The sequence below is a fragment of the Gopherus evgoodei genome, chromosome 6, assembly GCF_007399415.2.
Source record: "Gopherus evgoodei ecotype Sinaloan lineage chromosome 6, rGopEvg1_v1.p, whole genome shotgun sequence".
In the NCBI taxonomy this organism is placed as follows: Eukaryota; Metazoa; Chordata; order Testudines; family Testudinidae; genus Gopherus; species Gopherus evgoodei.
In genome coordinates, this window is record NC_044327.1 from 135,389,085 (window position 1) to 135,405,114 (window position 16,030).

The 16,030-nt window shown below is 46.0% G+C and overlaps 1 protein-coding gene across 7 annotated transcripts in view; it reads left to right on the forward strand.

Annotated features, from left to right (window-relative positions):
* Positions 1 to 16,030, forward strand: part of UNC13B (unc-13 homolog B) — a 402,723-nt gene that overhangs the window by 192,035 nt on the left and 194,658 nt on the right. Inside the window, exon 1 of one of the 7 annotated variants that reach the window (XM_030566245.1) lies at positions 7,877 to 8,510. The exons of 4 other annotated variants lie outside the window; for them this stretch is intronic. The gene's annotated coding sequence lies outside the window, so the exon portion shown is untranslated. Of the gene's footprint in view, positions 1 to 7,876; positions 8,511 to 16,030 lie in introns of those variants that run through there. 2 more of the 7 variants (XM_030566249.1, XM_030566248.1) reach the window with 2 other exon arrangements.

Sequence of the window (16,030 nt, forward strand, 5' to 3'; positions counted from 1 at the left end):
AGAGTCTAGAGGAGAGGAGCAAAAATGACAAAAGGCTGAGAAAACCTGACCTCTGAGGAAAGGTAGGAAAAACTGTGCCTGTTTAGTCTTGAGAAAGGAGTGAGGGGAACCTGATAAGTCTTTCAATAGGTCAAGGGCTGTTATAAAGAGGACAATGATCAATTGTTCTCCATGTCCACTGAAGGTAGGACAGGAAGTGATGACCTTAATCTGCAGCAAGGGAGATTTGGTTAGATAGTAGGAAAAACTTTGATTCTCGGGGTAGTTAAGTCTGGAACAGGCTTCCAAGGGAGGCTGGGGAATCCCCGTCACAGAAGGGCTTTAAGGACAGATTGGACAAACACCTGTCAGGGATGGTCTAGATTTACTTGGTCCTGCCTCAGCACAGGGGGCTGGACTAGACGGCCTCTCAAGCTCTGACATCTCTGTGATTCTATAAGCCAAGTAAACTGATTGTAATTTAAGCAGCAATTTTATAACTGCTACTGGACTGCATGCACCCCAGCAGGCAAAAGAAGGAAATGGCTGAATGCTAGCAGGTCATCAGAGGGCAGTGTGATGAATCTGCTGAGGATCAGTCTGCTGACTGGACAGTGACAGGCCAGCTTGGAGGAGAGGGTCCTGGGACCATTGGCAGGATGACTGGAGCCTCAGGGGAAGAGCAATAGAGATGGCTGGCTGTTCCTGCTGGAGGCTCAGGGAGACTAGGCTGTGGTTTTCAGACTTTTCTGTGTGCTGGTGGGTTTTCTTGGTCTAAGATAACTGGACTTATGATCCTAGTGCAAATAAACACATTGCACTTTACCAGTTTTGTTGCCTAATATGTCTGTGACTGAAGTGTAATTTTCACTGACCGGCAGATGGAAGGGCTGGTCAGGTAAGGTAGAGAATGACAAGGCATCACCTCAGTAGCGTGTCTGAGAAGGCGTGGAACATGCTGGGAAATCAGGCTAGCTTGACGTTTTCTCGGCAGCCACTCACATACACAAAGGATAAAATAAAATGAGCTCTTCAATGAAGTGCAGCAATTAAATATTGCTCTTTTTACTTTTAGTGAATGGAAGAGGCTAAACCTTTGTTTCCGTATAGTAAGAGGCATCGAGTGGCTAGGTCAGATTACAATACAGCAAATAGGTTCTTTTAAAGGAGCACGGTCCACTTCAGAATCCTATTTCTGTCAGGAAATGTTCTACTGTTACTAGTAAGTGACAGATTAGAGAAGATTGGAAGTATTTTCGTTTGTGTTTAGCAATACTTAATGTATAGTCAGATTCACTTTTCCCCTTTAAGACATAGGAACATAAAAATTGCCTACTGGACCAGATCTGTGATCTATCTAGTCCAGTAACCTTTTTTCAGGATTGGGCAGCATTAGCTGCATCAGAGAAAGGTGTAGGAAACCCCACAGAAGGCAGATGTGGGGTAAACACATAATACCTACTAGTTAGAAATTGGCCTAAACCTCTTTATAACAACCCATAATATGTTTGAAGACTATTATCTGTTGTCTTTTCTCAAGATTAACCATGTCCAGTTTTTTTAACTTTTCCTCGTAGGTTAGGTATTCTGAACCTTTTAACATTTTTGTTGCTCTCCTCTGGACTTTCTCCAGTTTGTCAGTATCTTAATTCAAATGTAGCACGCACAACTAGACACAGTACTTCAGCTGAGGTATTACCAGTACTGACAGAGTGGGACAACTACCTCCCATGTCTTACATACAGTGCTCCTGCTGATACACCCCAGAATATTTGCAATTGCATCACACTGTTGACTTGTATTTAATTTGTGATCCACTGTAACTCTCATCCTTTTCTGCTGTGCTATCACTGTTGTTCCCCATTTTATAATTGAGCATTTGATTTTTCCTTCTTAAGCAAAATACATTTCACCTGTCTTTACTGAATTTCATCTTGTTGATTTCAGACCAATTCTCCAATTTATCTTTACATGCTTTTATCATGTACCTGCCAATTCATGTCCTTTCTAAGGTATACCGTCCCAGTTTTTTCAGTTTCATCATGCTAGTTTTTCTGTGTTCCTGAGTAGTTTCGTTGTCCTTCCCTGCACCCTATCTTTAGCCATTTACTCAGGTTCCCTAGTAAATTTGAGCATTTGAGACTTTGAGAATCTTGTGGAAGGTTATATTCTACTTTATTGATCAACTAGAGCAGTGGTTCTCAAACTTTTGTACTGGTGACCCCTTCCACACAGCAAGCCTCTGCGTGCGACCCCCCCCCCCCAATAAATTCAATTTTTTTTTTTTTAATGTTTAACACTGAAATGCTGGAGGTGAAGTGGAGTTTGGGGTGGAGGCTGACAGCTCACGACCCTCCATGTAATAACCTTGTGACCCCCTAAAGGGTCACAACCCCCAGTTTGAGAACCCCTGAACTAAAGCTTCAAAGTCAAATTGTGGCCAGTGTGTCTGTTTCCTATATGTGCAATACATATGATATGTGCATATACCTTATATTCCTCTTTCTGCCCACACGCTGGTGCTGCATTCATCTCATTTGAAGATGATATCCCTGAGGTGCCTACAGCAATAGGTCATTGTGGTGCTATTGAGTGGTTGTAATGGGAAACAGGGAGCACTGATGACTTATTTCAAATCAATTGTGAGAAGAAAGGATGCGTTCTAGTTCTGCAGCTCACAAAAGCAGAGTCTGTAGCCATGTCACCTTGTCTGTGATCATGCAAATGACTGCAACCCTCTGTAGTCATCCTCCCTTTTCTTGTGCAGTCACTGTGGAAGTAATAACCAAGCTCTGAAAATTCAACCCCTTTTTGGTCAGGCTTCAGATTAGGTTGTGGCCCTGGTGCCACTGATAGATGGTCTCCTTGTGGCTGTGGAGAATAGGCTAAACCTGAATGCTTGTACTGCTGGATCATCTGCAACCTTTGCTGCCATATGTTAACTTTTAACCCTTCCCCTCAGCTGCTTTACCTAGAATTCACTTCCTCCAAAGGGGTGCAGTAGGCAGGCTCCAGCTCTGTGAGAGAGCTTTCAATGTCAGAGAAAGCACTTACTGATTTTTTTCATCTAGATTTCACCATGGTAGATTAAATTTCCTTCAAGTGAATTAAAATCTGTTTTATGGAGCTGTCAGGCCAGAGATTGTTGAGGCGTCCTCTCTCCCCTTCTACTCCTTGCAGAATACGTTGTGGGGTATTGGCAGTGAAAAAGGGATGAGTCGAATAAAGGAATGTGCTCTTCTGCTCTGCAGCCGTTTTAGTGGGGCTGTGTCTCAGATTCATGGGGTCTCTGGTACCCTAGCTTTTATGCAGCCGCTTGGGAGGGACCCCCTCTTTCTTTGCCAGGCTTGAAGCTTAGGTTTGCACAAAGGTAACCTCCACAGCTCTCTGACTCTTAGACTCAGCCTTCTGGCTTCAGCTCCCCTCTTTCTGTCTGGGTGCACTAAACAGCTAATTCAACTGAGTTCAGACTCCAGCTTAGGGGTTTTCACCCCTTCAGGGAGCAGTGCAGCCAGTGAGTATCTGCAGCAGCACAGCCTCTTCAGAACAAGATAGCGCTCATCAGTCAACTGGAATATAGCATCTGAGAGTTCCCTGGTCAGCATGGCAAAGCCAAGCTGAAGATAGTCCTTATTGGCAGAAGCAATTGCCCCAATGTCCCAGGCTCTCCTGACATCCATCTGGGCTCGCTCTTTCTGTCCCTGTGAGTCTGCAGCAGCATGGTTAAACGGTCTCCTCACACCATATGTCTTTATTCCAAGTTACAGCCCTGCAGTTTCCATGTCTCCACCTTTCTTGGTGGCCAGGTGTTAGAGCTAACGTTCCAGTCAATGGGTTTTCCATTCCTATGTTGATTCCATTCAGTTCTTGATGGCACATTCAGGCTACGTGACTCACACCCCATCTCTTCCCCCACCTCCCGTTCCAGGCGAAGCAGTTTACCCCAGCAGGTAGCAATACAAAGTCAGTGGGTACACGGAGTCACGCCTATTGATCATAAACCTATTACAGAAATTGCCTTGCTCTCCACAGGCTGCATCTGTCTCTTTGGTCAGGATCCCCCTAGCAGGCTGAGGAGAGAGAACCCCGGTGTGCAGCAAGGACCTTAGGATCTGCCCACATCAGCCAGGGTGAAGATCTCCTGCCTCTCAGCTGCGTGGAGCTGGTTGAGCACCACCCACTAATGAGCAGTGTGTAGTTGTTGAAGCTACACTTGAGGCAAGTTCAGGCTGAACGGGCTCCTGCATGAGAGGGGTAGGGTCTCAGCTGCTGATCAGATACTCTCTGCCTGCCATCAGCTTGGTCCCTCTTTCCTTCTCCCCCTGTCCCATCTCTGTTCCTCTCTCTCCCTCAGATTTTGTGCCTTCCTTTACTTATCCTCTCAATTTCTCCATCCTCTCCACTTGGGCCTGTCAGGGCTAGATAATGTGTCTGCATCCCTTGCCCCAGAAAAGGGGAGGGGAGGGTTTGGGGAAGGGGGGAATAGCCCTGCCCTGCTGTAGGTTCCCTTGTCTTCCCTTGGTTAATCAACCCCTGGAGGAGTTGCTTACTTTACAATTTTATCAGTAATTCGGTGCTGTACTCTACAGGAAGCTGGAACGACATGGAAAGATAAGATTTATTTTTTTTTAAATAGAATATACACACTGAATAGACATCAAAGCATTTGGCCTCTATTTCTCAAGTCAGTTTTATCAGTTTTAATAATTCCCTACAGGCTCAGGTTTTAATTTTAGCCCAGCAGTGAATTTTTAAAAAAATTGTATTTAAAGTAAGTAGAAATTTAATTTTCCTGCAGGAAGGCAAATAACTGAATGCAGTGAACCCTGTTAAGTGAGTTCAGTACCCCAGATATAAAGTCCATGCTGTCTCCCGGGCTGTTTAGTCAGATCTGAGTTGCAGCTGTCTGGCCCTTTTTGGAAAGTATTATTTGTGTCAACGCCATCCTCCAACAAATAAAAAACCCAACAGACTTTAGGCAGAGAAATTCCCCAGGTTCTCAAGGAGGAATAGTTTCTTCTGTGGCTTGGCTAACATCTTTTCCTTTCTTTCATAGCCATGTTTCTGCAGTTGTGAGGTTCACGTCTGTCTCTGTTCCCTGGAACTCTCATTAGAGTCTCAGTATTTGCTGTCATTTCAATGACTGCAGGGTGCTGAGGAATGAAGGACTCTCTCTCTTGTCCTCTAATGTTAACTGGTGTCAGCTGCCCACTGCCCATTAGCTAGTCCTAGCCATGTAACATCACTGAAATTCTATTTCATATGCTAATCTTTGAAAGCTCAGGTTGCAGCGACCATCCTTCTAGTTATCCCACTCCCTTCAGAGCTCTCAAACCTGGACCAAAAGGACATTGTTGTCTCCCACAATGCTTCTGTCATATTGCCTCCTGAGTACTGACAGCTCCTGCCAACTAGGGAGCGAAGACTGAAGCAGAACTAAACCTGGGTTGATTTAAGTGGCAATACAATGCTCGCACTGGGTCCCCTATGCTGGAGTCTTAAGAAATAAGAAATGACATGAATGCTGAAAGGCTCTGTCTTACAAATGTTTGCCAGGAACTGGACAGATTTGCTAATACTCAATGAGAAAATTTATGATCAGTTGTGATACTTTCAGGTTAGTTATTGTAGTCTTGTTCCCCTGGGAAAACGTTTTCATTCTGTCCAGGATTTGTGTGCCGAGCGTTGAAGATGGTTAATGCTATAGAAATCTTAGATTGTATTTCATTTTATTTACTCATCTAGGTAGTTTTCACCCTGGGTAAATGGAATTGGAGCTCCATCTGAAAGCCACAGCACAGTAATCGGTGCATTTAGTATTAATCATTGCTATTACAGTGTAACTCAGTGGCCTCAAGCAGATTAGGGCCTTATTAGCCTGGTGCTGCACGAATACGTAGCAAGCATCCTGCCTCAAAATTCCCACCTACAAAATGCAGCAAGTGAGAACAGACAGAGGGAATGGGAGAGGAAGTGTATGGATAACCGCAATAGGAACAGGCAGCTACTTAGAGCAGCTATGTGCAAAATTTGCAGTATCTCATTTTATTCTCATAAAACAGATGTCTGGAATCCCTGCTGCCCAGCCATGATCAGCTGACACTTTGCTGTAGGCAATGAGGTAAGGTGTAGGTGTTGGGCTTGGAAGAAGGCAGGGCAGGGCTTTATGGCTTCGTCTGGGTAGTTATTCTATGCAATAAGGGGCACAATGGAAGAGAGGTTCTTGTGGAACACAGGTTCTTGTGGAAGAAGTGCTGAAGTAAATGCTCAAGGCTGGAATAGCTAAAAGAATTAGGTCCATGGGTGAATATACAAAAAGGTTCAAGACCAACGCTATGGCTACACTTGAAATTTCAAAGCGCTGCCGCGGCAGCGCTTTGAAGTGTGAGTGTGGTCGGAGCGCCAGAGCTGGGAGAGAGCTCTCCCAGCTCTGCACGTAAACCACATCCCTTACAGGTGTAGCTTGCAGAGCTGGGAGCCGCGCTCCCAGTGCTGTGGCACTGATTACACGGAGGCTTTACAGCGCTGTATCTTGCAGCGCTCAGGAGGGTGTTTTTTCACACCCCTGAGCGCGAAAGTTGCAGCGCTGTAAAGTGCCAGTGTAGCCATGGCCCAAGTAAATAGACATAAGATGAGCAGACAGGAGGGGCTAAGGCTGAGATTTTCAAAAGCTCCCAAGTCACTTTGAAAACATCACCATTTAGAGTGTGAAGAACTTTAACTTTACAGATGCAGCAAAGGTGAGTTGTTCCCCCATCTGAACTGAAGTGTGTGGGGAAACCTGCACAGCTCCTGTTCCATACACCAAGCTCTGAAGAGGGTTGCTCACTCAATGGAGAACCAAGAGAGGGAGGAACTAATGTAAAGTACCTAAAAATATAAACATGAGCTTGCAGTGGATGTGGTGGGGAAGGGAGATCCAGTGGAAGAATTGGAAGAGTAGGATTAATGGCTAGAACAGTAGGCTGGAAAGGTTATTTTAGCAGCAGTGTTTTGAATGGATGGAGGGGAGCAAAGTCAGTGTCTGAGGAAGACCTTTTAAATTAAGTACTTCACTTCTCACAAAGTTAGGGTTTAAGTAGCAGAGGGGTAGCCGTGTTAGTCTGGATCTGTAAAAGCAGCACAGAGTCCCGTGGCACCTTATAGACTAACAGACGTATAGGAGCATGAGCTTTCGTGGGTGAATACATGTCATGCATCCAACGAAGTGGGTATTCACCCACGAAAGCTCATGCTCCAATACGTCTGTTAGTCTATAAGGTGCCACAGAAGTCTCTGCTGCTTTCGTAAGTGAATACCCACTTCGTCAGGGTTTGTTATTCTATAGTGGGGAATGAATAGAAGTGAAGTCTTGATGTTTCAAAATAAATTAATAAAATCATAGTTGTATGTATTACATCCCCATGTCCTTTCTATTGTGTGCATGTGTGTTTTAACAAAGTGATTTTTATTTTTGGAAGCAGATCAACATTGCATGTGTTTTGAGTTCTGAATTTCCCAGACTTTTAACAGAATTGATAGTCTTCTGCTGTAGCCTTAAGAGGATTTTTATGACTGAGCTGCCTTCCAAGGGTGACAGTCTCCTCTTGCAGCTAAATTAGGGTGGAGTGGACAGTAAATGCTGCTGCTAATAATAATAAAGAAAAAATGATATGGGGGAAAAAATTTCTTGCAATTAGGTAATTGCAATTATCCCCAGCCCCCATATCTCCCCCGCCCCCCACAGAGTTTCACAGAGCTACCATGGACTCATCCTGAGAGCTTTTCCAGTTTGTGTCAGCCCGTTGTGCTGTGCTGTTTGCTCTCATGATTCCAAAAGAGGGTATTTGGTTTATTGTCAGATTGGTTCCATCAATTTTCATTTCCTTCTGAATGGATAATAACATGAAGAATCATTTCAAGTCCAGGAGTGCTGGTGTGTGAGCGGGGGAGTTTATGCGTAAGGCTTTAGGCAGGAAGCAGCTGAAGAGGAGGAGTAGAAGCAGCAATTGCTGCACAGCTTTCTCTCTGCCTCTTTTAAATACAGTATTTTCTGTTGAGTCACAACTGAAGATACGATTGAAGTTTGACTGCCCTTGGTGCTGGCTGGAAACGGGAAAAATGAATTATGTTGCTGAACTAAGAAATTTCTGTTGAGGAATCCTCCTTGAAACTGACCGGATTCTCTGGATTTGTGGCTTTACATTTGTTGCCTTCTGTTGTTTTTCACTTTGGATATTTAGCAGCTATCTGCATTTTTTAAATGTCTTTTACTTTACACTATTCTGTTTCCCAGGGTTGAGGTGGAACAGGATACTTGAGATGCCTTTGACAAAAGCCTCTCCTTCCCAGCAACCTGTGATGGGACACCAAGAATATGTGTTTTTAATCTACATTGTGAAAATTTTATTGTCTGGCTAACCTGTTACAAGATTACAAATCCTTCCAGATTTGTTTCTTCTGTGAGAGCATGCTGTTGTGTTTTATAGTTTTCTATTAATTCAGTGAATTTCCTTTTAATTTAATCTTTTATTTTTGTTTGAAGCAGTAAGGTAAGTGGTTGGAACAAGTGAATTTGCTAAATGTAAACTGCAAATTGCCAGCAAGTACTAAAGTTTATTCAGTCCAGGAAAATTGCTATGTATTTTAAATTGATTACCTGTACATATATTCATTATTTATATAATATAATTTGGTGATATTCCCCTGTTGATACAGTAGAACCAACAGAAGCTTACAGGAGTTAAACACATGTACATTGAGAGGAGAACCTACTCCATAATGTGTGTATTCATACACTTTATATTTTTACTATCTATAGTCATTTATTGAAGAAATCTTTAGCATTGGTATAGTTGAGGGTTATCAGTGTTTGTTCTGAATATCTTTGAATTAGGAAGGTTTATATCTCTGCGTGAACTTGGCATCAAAGATCTTTACTAAGGGAATAGTTGAGGGGAAATTATTTTTCAAGGGAATAATTTAAATTTGATCACTTGAAAAGTAACTGGTTTGAGTAACTCAGTTAATGGTTTCAGATTGTTCTATGAATGCTAGTAACAGAAAAGGGCTCCCTTTTTTTAAAACTGAAAATGTTTGCCATTGGCCTGATTTAATGGACTGACTAGCCTGTGAGCTGGCAAGGTGAAATGATGACTGGCAGGAAGCAAGCAACAGGGATGCTGTACAGGCTTGTGAATCAGAGCAGATGGTGTGACAATTACAGATATCTTCTCACCTTCTATTTCTGCCCTTTTTTGTGGGCGACTCACTATTGCTAATGTAGAAAGCCTCTTTGAGATGAACTTGCAGACTTAAAGCAGACTGGCAATGCTATTTATCTTTACATACAAAGGAAGAAACCTTGAGAAATAAATCTTGTTCGGTTTGAGCTTTCTTGGACTAAAACTCTTCTTGGCTAAGGCTTAGTAGGATGAGCTAAAAAGCAAGCATGTTCCATCAGCTTTATATGTTATCTTTCATAATTCATCTAAATGGGAATGGCTGCTGTTTTGTCCCCTTAAATTGATCTGGACAGTCTTAAGTGGGCTTAATGATTTATCACCTCCCACCCCCTCATTGTAATGAAGTGTTCATTCCAATTCCCTTGCAAAGGAACAAATCTCTCAGCCCATTTTGAGGGTGGGAGGAATCCCACGGAGAATTACTGAGCAGGTCAGAGCTTGGCCAGGAATATGAGCTAGTTCCAGTCGTTACCTCCAGCTGTGTTAAGCACTGCTTGACACACGAGTTTGCATCTCCTAATTGCATCATTTGGACTACCCAGCATTACCTACCATCTCCAACTGTGATTGAGCTCATAACCCACACAGTTCTCCACATGCATTTACAGCAAGCTGGAAAATCAGCTCCACGCCCTTTCTTGCTTCTCTTCTATTCTGGTGGCTATTGTCAGAAACACAGGGGCTGCCTGGGAACTCAGGCCATGGCTACACGTACAGTTCTGCAGCGCTGGTAGTTACAGCTGTGTTCGTAGGGCCAGCGCTGCAGTGTGGCCACATTTACAGCACTTGCAGCGCTGTTGGGAGTGGTGCATTGTGGGCAGCTATCCCACAGAGCACCTCGTCCCATTTTGGCTCTGTGGCTTGTGGGAAGGGGAAGGAAGAGTGCGGGTCTTTCCGCTTCCTGTTCCAACGCCCCGTGGTGCTTTGCTACACATTCCGAGCTTTTTGGCGGCATTGTGAGTCTGCAGCGCGATTTCTGAGATTTCTGTTACAAATGGAGCCTGAGCTGCTGAGGACCTTGCTGATGAATGTTGCCAGCACATCACGCATGGCAGTGGAGCTATTCCTTCAGCTGCAAAGTGACAGTGAGGAGTCAGACGATGATATTGAAACGCCTGACGCTCAAGACACTCAATTGCTTGTGGCAGTAACAGACGTGCTCAGCACCGTGGAACGGCGCCTTTGGGCTCGGGAAACCAGCACTGAGTGGTGGGATCACATCGTCCTGCAAGCCTGGGATGACGAGCAGTGGCTGCAGAACTTTCGGATGAGAAAAGCCACTTTCATGGCACTGTGTGCTGAGCTCGCCCCTACCCTGCGGTGCAGGGACACGAGATTGAGAGCTGCCCTGCCAGTGGAGAAGCGGGTGGCTATTGCAATCTGGAAGCTGGCAACTCCAGACAGCTACCGATCGGTGGCGAACCAGTTTGGAGTGGGAAAGTCCACCGTTGGAATGGTGCTGATGCAAGTTTGCACAGCCATTAATCGCACCCTGCTAAGAAGAACTGTGACTCTGGGGAACGTGCAGGACATTGTGGTTAGCTTTGCAGAAATGGGTTTCCCTAACTGTGGAGGGGCAATAGATGGGACACATATTCCTATTCTGTCACACCCCACCTGGCATCAGAGTACGTTAATCGCAAGGGGTATTTCTCCGTGGTTCTGCAAGCACTTGTGGATCACCGTGGGCGTTTCACTGACATTTACTCAGGATGGTCTGGAAAGGTGCACGATGCACGCATCTTTCGGAACAGTGCCCTATTCAGGAGGCTGAGGGCCGGACTTTTTTCCCAGACCGCAAGATCACAGTAGGGGACGTCGAAATGCCCACTGTGATCCTTGGAGACCCCGCTTACCCCTTAATGCCATGGCTCATGAAACCGTATACAGGGAAACTTGACAGGAGCAAGGACTGGTTCAACTACAGGCTGAGCCGGTGCAGAATGACTGTGGAGTGTGCTTTTAGCCGTTTGAAAGCCCGCTGGAGGTGTCTTTATGGGAAGCTAGATTTGGGGGAAAGCAGCATCCCCGCTATTATTATATCCACGTGCTGTACCCTCCATAATATTTGTGAAGGGAAGGGTGAAAGATTCAGTGAGGAATGGACCTCCGAGGTTCGACGCCTAGAGGATGAATTTGCACAGCCAGAAAGCAGGGCTACTAGAGACGCCCAGGAAAGGGCTTCAAAGATTAGGGATGCCTTAAGGGAGCAATTTGATGCTGAGAGCCAACAGTAATGTTTGGTGCCTTTTGCTGTGCTCCTTTCTACCTTGGGGTACAATATTTACCACTTCCTGCAATAATAAAACGTATTGTAAAAGCCATAAAATCCTTTATTCAAAGTACAGTACATAAAAGGCCAGGGGGGTTAGGGTGGTGGACTGTACATTCAGAGGTTTGAATATGTCCTGTTTGGATTACTTTCAATGTCTGCTGCACTTCAGGATTACTATGCTGCAGGGTAATGGGGGTGGAGTGCACAGGGTAAGAATTGTAGTTATCAGGGCTGGTAGGTGATCGTACAGGTGTTGGGGGCAGCTGGGGGTAGTAAGAAACGGGCTGCTGGAGAAAGGTGTTTTGTGCAAATACTGGGGAACAAGAAAGAGAGCTTTGGGAGGGGTGTGGGTTACCACAGTACAGATCTGCCTGCATGGCTACGAGAGACTCGAAAGAGTCAGTTTGGCGAGCCAGGAGGCTTATCATCTGCTTTGAGGTTTTTTTGGTAGCCAATTCCTTTCTCCTGCTTTCTGTTTGCCTCCACTCATGCATTTTCTCTCTCCATTCCTGCGTCTTCCTACTTTCTCTGGTGTAGTGAATCATAACTGCTTTGATCAATTCTTCTTTTGATTTTCGCGGATTTTTTCTCAAGTTCTGCAACCGACGTGAGGCCGGTGATCCGGCTGCATTAGTCAAGGTCACTAAAAAAAACATAGATAGAAACATGTAATACACAGAGGCTACATTGTTTATTATCACACAGTGAAGGAGTTTTTAGACTTTTTGTAGCATCCTTCCCACATACCTAACATAACACAGAGAGGCCAGGGAAGTGAAGGCATGGCGAGCAATGGGGTGAGTGTTTCTGCCCCGACTGCACCTGGGAGGGGTAATTGACCGATGGGTCACTGGGGTTTATCTGCACTGGGTACAGGAGGTAGCTGGTGTCCTGCACAGGGGACAGTAGTGAACAGGAAGGTGGCGAGCTGCTGGCAGGGGGGGCGGTCCACGTAACTGCTGGTGAGGGGGGGGGAAACGCACAGCTGTGCTGGCTGCCTGCTGGGAAGGCGGGGGGAAGACCGGAGGGCACCGCGGGGCTGGCTGCCTGCTGGGAAGAGGTGGGAGAGACCGGAGGGCACCGCGGGGCTGGCTGCCTGCTGGGAAGAGGGGGGAGAGACCAGAGGGCACCACGGGGCTGGCTGCCTGCTGGGAAGGGTGGGGAAAAACCGGAGGGCACCGCGGGGCTGGCTACGTGCTGGGAAGGTGTGTGGGGGGGGGAAGACCGGAGCGCACCGCGGGGCTGGCTACGTGCTGGGAACGGGGGGAGGGAGAGACCGGAGCGCACCGCGGGGCTGGCTACGTCCTGGAAAGGGGTGGGGAGACCGGAACGCACCGCGGGGCTGGGGGGGGGGACCGCGAACCTGGCGCCCTGCACTCAAGTATCCCTAAATTCTCAACAGGGTTTCCTACTGCCAGATATATCACTGCTGCGTGTTACCTGGGAAGAGAGGGAGGGTCTTCTACAGCAATGTGGATTCCGCCCTGGCCCCTATGCAGCTTGCCTGTGTGCAGCCATGGTCCCCTCACCCCTCGCTGCACAGTGGATCGGACGAGTTAGCCTGACCGGGACAAGGACCACGGTGGCTCTCCCGATAAACTTGAGAAAGCAAATTGCGCACGCTCTGGCTGCAACTTTTCAAGAGATTACCGAGGCTGATTACAGAGACGTGATAGAGCAAATCAATGGGCTATTCCACGTTTAGGCACGCATGCAGGCAGCCATAACTCAAACCGTCCTCTCCCAAAACATAAAAATCTGCTTACCCCGAGCACGCTCCTCAGTTTGTTCCTCACCAGCAACTTCCAGCTGCTGCGACTGGCTAGCCTCCTCCTGGCTTGAGAGAAGCTCCTGGCTGCATGCCTCCTGGGACTCCAGGGTGTCTCCCTCCACGCCAGTAGCCTCACTGTCGGCTTCCTCTACACCCTCCCCCACTTCTCCCTGCTCTGAACTCTCCATCGTGGTCCTCGGATTGGCAGTGGGGTCACACTCAAGTATGGCATCCAGCTCCTTGTAAAAACGGCAGGTTGTGGGGGCAGCTCCTGAGCAGCGATTTCCCTCACGGGCTTTGCAGTAAGCACTCCTCAGCTCTTTAATTTTGACCCTGCACTGCAACGCATCCCGTTCATGGGCCCTTCTCAGGAAGGACTGCGATATCTGCCCATAGGTATCATAATTTCTCCTTCTGGAGCGCAGCTGTGCTTGCACAGCTTCCTCACCCCAAACACTGATGAGGTCCTGCAGCTCGGAATTGTTCCATGCTGGGGCTCGTTTGGGGCGTGGAGGCATGGTCGCTGATTGATTGAATGATTGATTGCACTCCACACCTGGCTGAGCAAACAGGAAGGGGATTTTTAAAATTCCCGGGGCATTTAAAGGTGGGGTCAGCTGAGCCCAGGGCAGTGGAGTGTGCATGATTACCAGAGAGGCTTCTAAGGTATGCTGGGATACCTCCTTATACCCCGGAGGTCAATAAAAGCGCTGGTGGGCGTCCACACTTGCTGACCAGCGCTGGATCACCAGCGCTGGAATCCCTACACCCGAGGCTCGACCGGGTGTACAGCCAGCGCTGCAACCAGGGAGTTGCAGCGCTGGCCGTGCTTTGCAAGTGTGGCCACATCCTAAGTTGCAGCGCTGTAACCCCCTCACCAGCGCTGCAACTCTCTAGTGTAGCCATGGCCTCAAACTATTCCCTCCGTTCCCTTTATGGCAGCCAGTCTGTCATGTAGACTTCAAATGGGAGAAAGATACAGCCTGCAACATTTCTTACTCGAGACAGAACTTAGCATCCTTTAAACCTTTCATGACTGTGCCTCTCTCTCTCATTGAAGATATATCTAGGTTATTTGGAAGCACTGCATGTGCATTCTACCTTGGATGTAACTGGAATGTTCAGAAGTAGTTTCAATGACCCAGTAAGTAACTTCCTAAATTCTGGAATCCCAGGTGACTAGTCAGGAAGACCTGATACTTGTGTTTCAGTTGTCCATGTAATTTCCTTTCAACAGAAAAGTTGGTTCTTGCTTCTGGCTTGTCCGTTGTAGTGCTTGGTCACTAGGATTCTGATTTAGGTAGATCTGCTTGAAAGAAAACTTTCATCTCTGATCAGATTACGATGGTCCTAGGCTGTCATTTTTACCTAAGCTCTGTTTGAAGCTCTGTCTGATTTATCCAGTCTGGTGAAAAATTCAGTATACTTTAACATGAAGATTATGAAAATAAAAGAGATGATGAAATTAATTCCACTTAATCTGCTGTTTGTATTCAAACACTTGACTGCCCCACTACTGTAAACCAGTAGAAGTAATTTTGTATGAGAATATGAATGAATAAACCAAGGTTTTCCTCTTGTTTCTCAGGGCAGCCTTCTCATCTTCTTGCCTTTCCAAGACCCAGCACAGGGTATTCTCAGGTCTGAGAGCAGACTTTAGGTTGTTATTTACTTGGGGTCAGGCATGAATTACAGTGGTAAAACTCAAACCTGTCACTTTCATAGTAAGCAGCATTCAGCCCATTCCTATCTTTTAACTCCATGATAACTCTTTTCCTTTGACTCTTGTCTACAGGTACCTCATTTTTGGCCACTAACTAGTGACATCTGTAGCCTCTTAATACATGTAGTGATTTACCACTCCCATCTTTGTTCCCTCTAGTCTTAAATATAACCTCACACAAACAGCAATGTTGAAAGAATATTAAGGTTGCAAAGTTAAGCTCCCAAAAGTGAGGACATGCGAGAGATAGGGAGGATGTCCGGTGGGCATGCCACTAGGTGGTTGTGAGTAGGAGGCCAGGTTCAGTTCCTTACTTCCCCACAGACTTCCTGTGTGACCTGGGGCAAGTCAGGTAAGGTTTATCTACACAGCACGTTACTGCAGGGTGTGAATCTACAGCACACCAGCCTGTTGCACGCTAAGGTCCCATGTGGACACTGTAGCACACCAGAAGTCCTGGAATGCAGGTTGGTTGACTTGTCCTTGTGCACAAAAATGTCCTATATTTTTTTCAGATTTCTAAACAAATCCTTTCTTGGGCAGGAAAACATCTTCCTGAACTCTGAACGTTTCAGAAAGTTTGGAGGAACTGCAGATGGTGATTAGAACAGAAACCGTTGTGGAACTGTAACAGTCACTGCAGTTCTTGCTCTCATACAGTAACAAACATTATTATTAAAAAAGGAACTAGCGTGCATAATAAAACCGTATCTCACAATCCCTTACTCAAACTTTGCTCTTTCCCATAGTTTGTGTAGCATCCATCATTCTTTAACTTGCATTATAAAAGCTATGGGCATGTTCCCTTTTTAATTCATCTGTAAAGTGCCGTGCACATCTTTTCTGTCACTTCAGTAGCCGCAATGTCCTCCAGGTGGATGAGTATTCAGATTACATTCTCTCCTTTAGCAGTACTCAGTGCTGCTGCCATGCATCCAGGCTCACTGAGCAGTGTAATTCCTATTATCACTCTCTCAATCAAGTGGCAATTTCTATTACTTATTGGAAAATCAAATTTTGGAAGAGACAAGGTGTTAGAAAAAAGCAAAGAAATATGA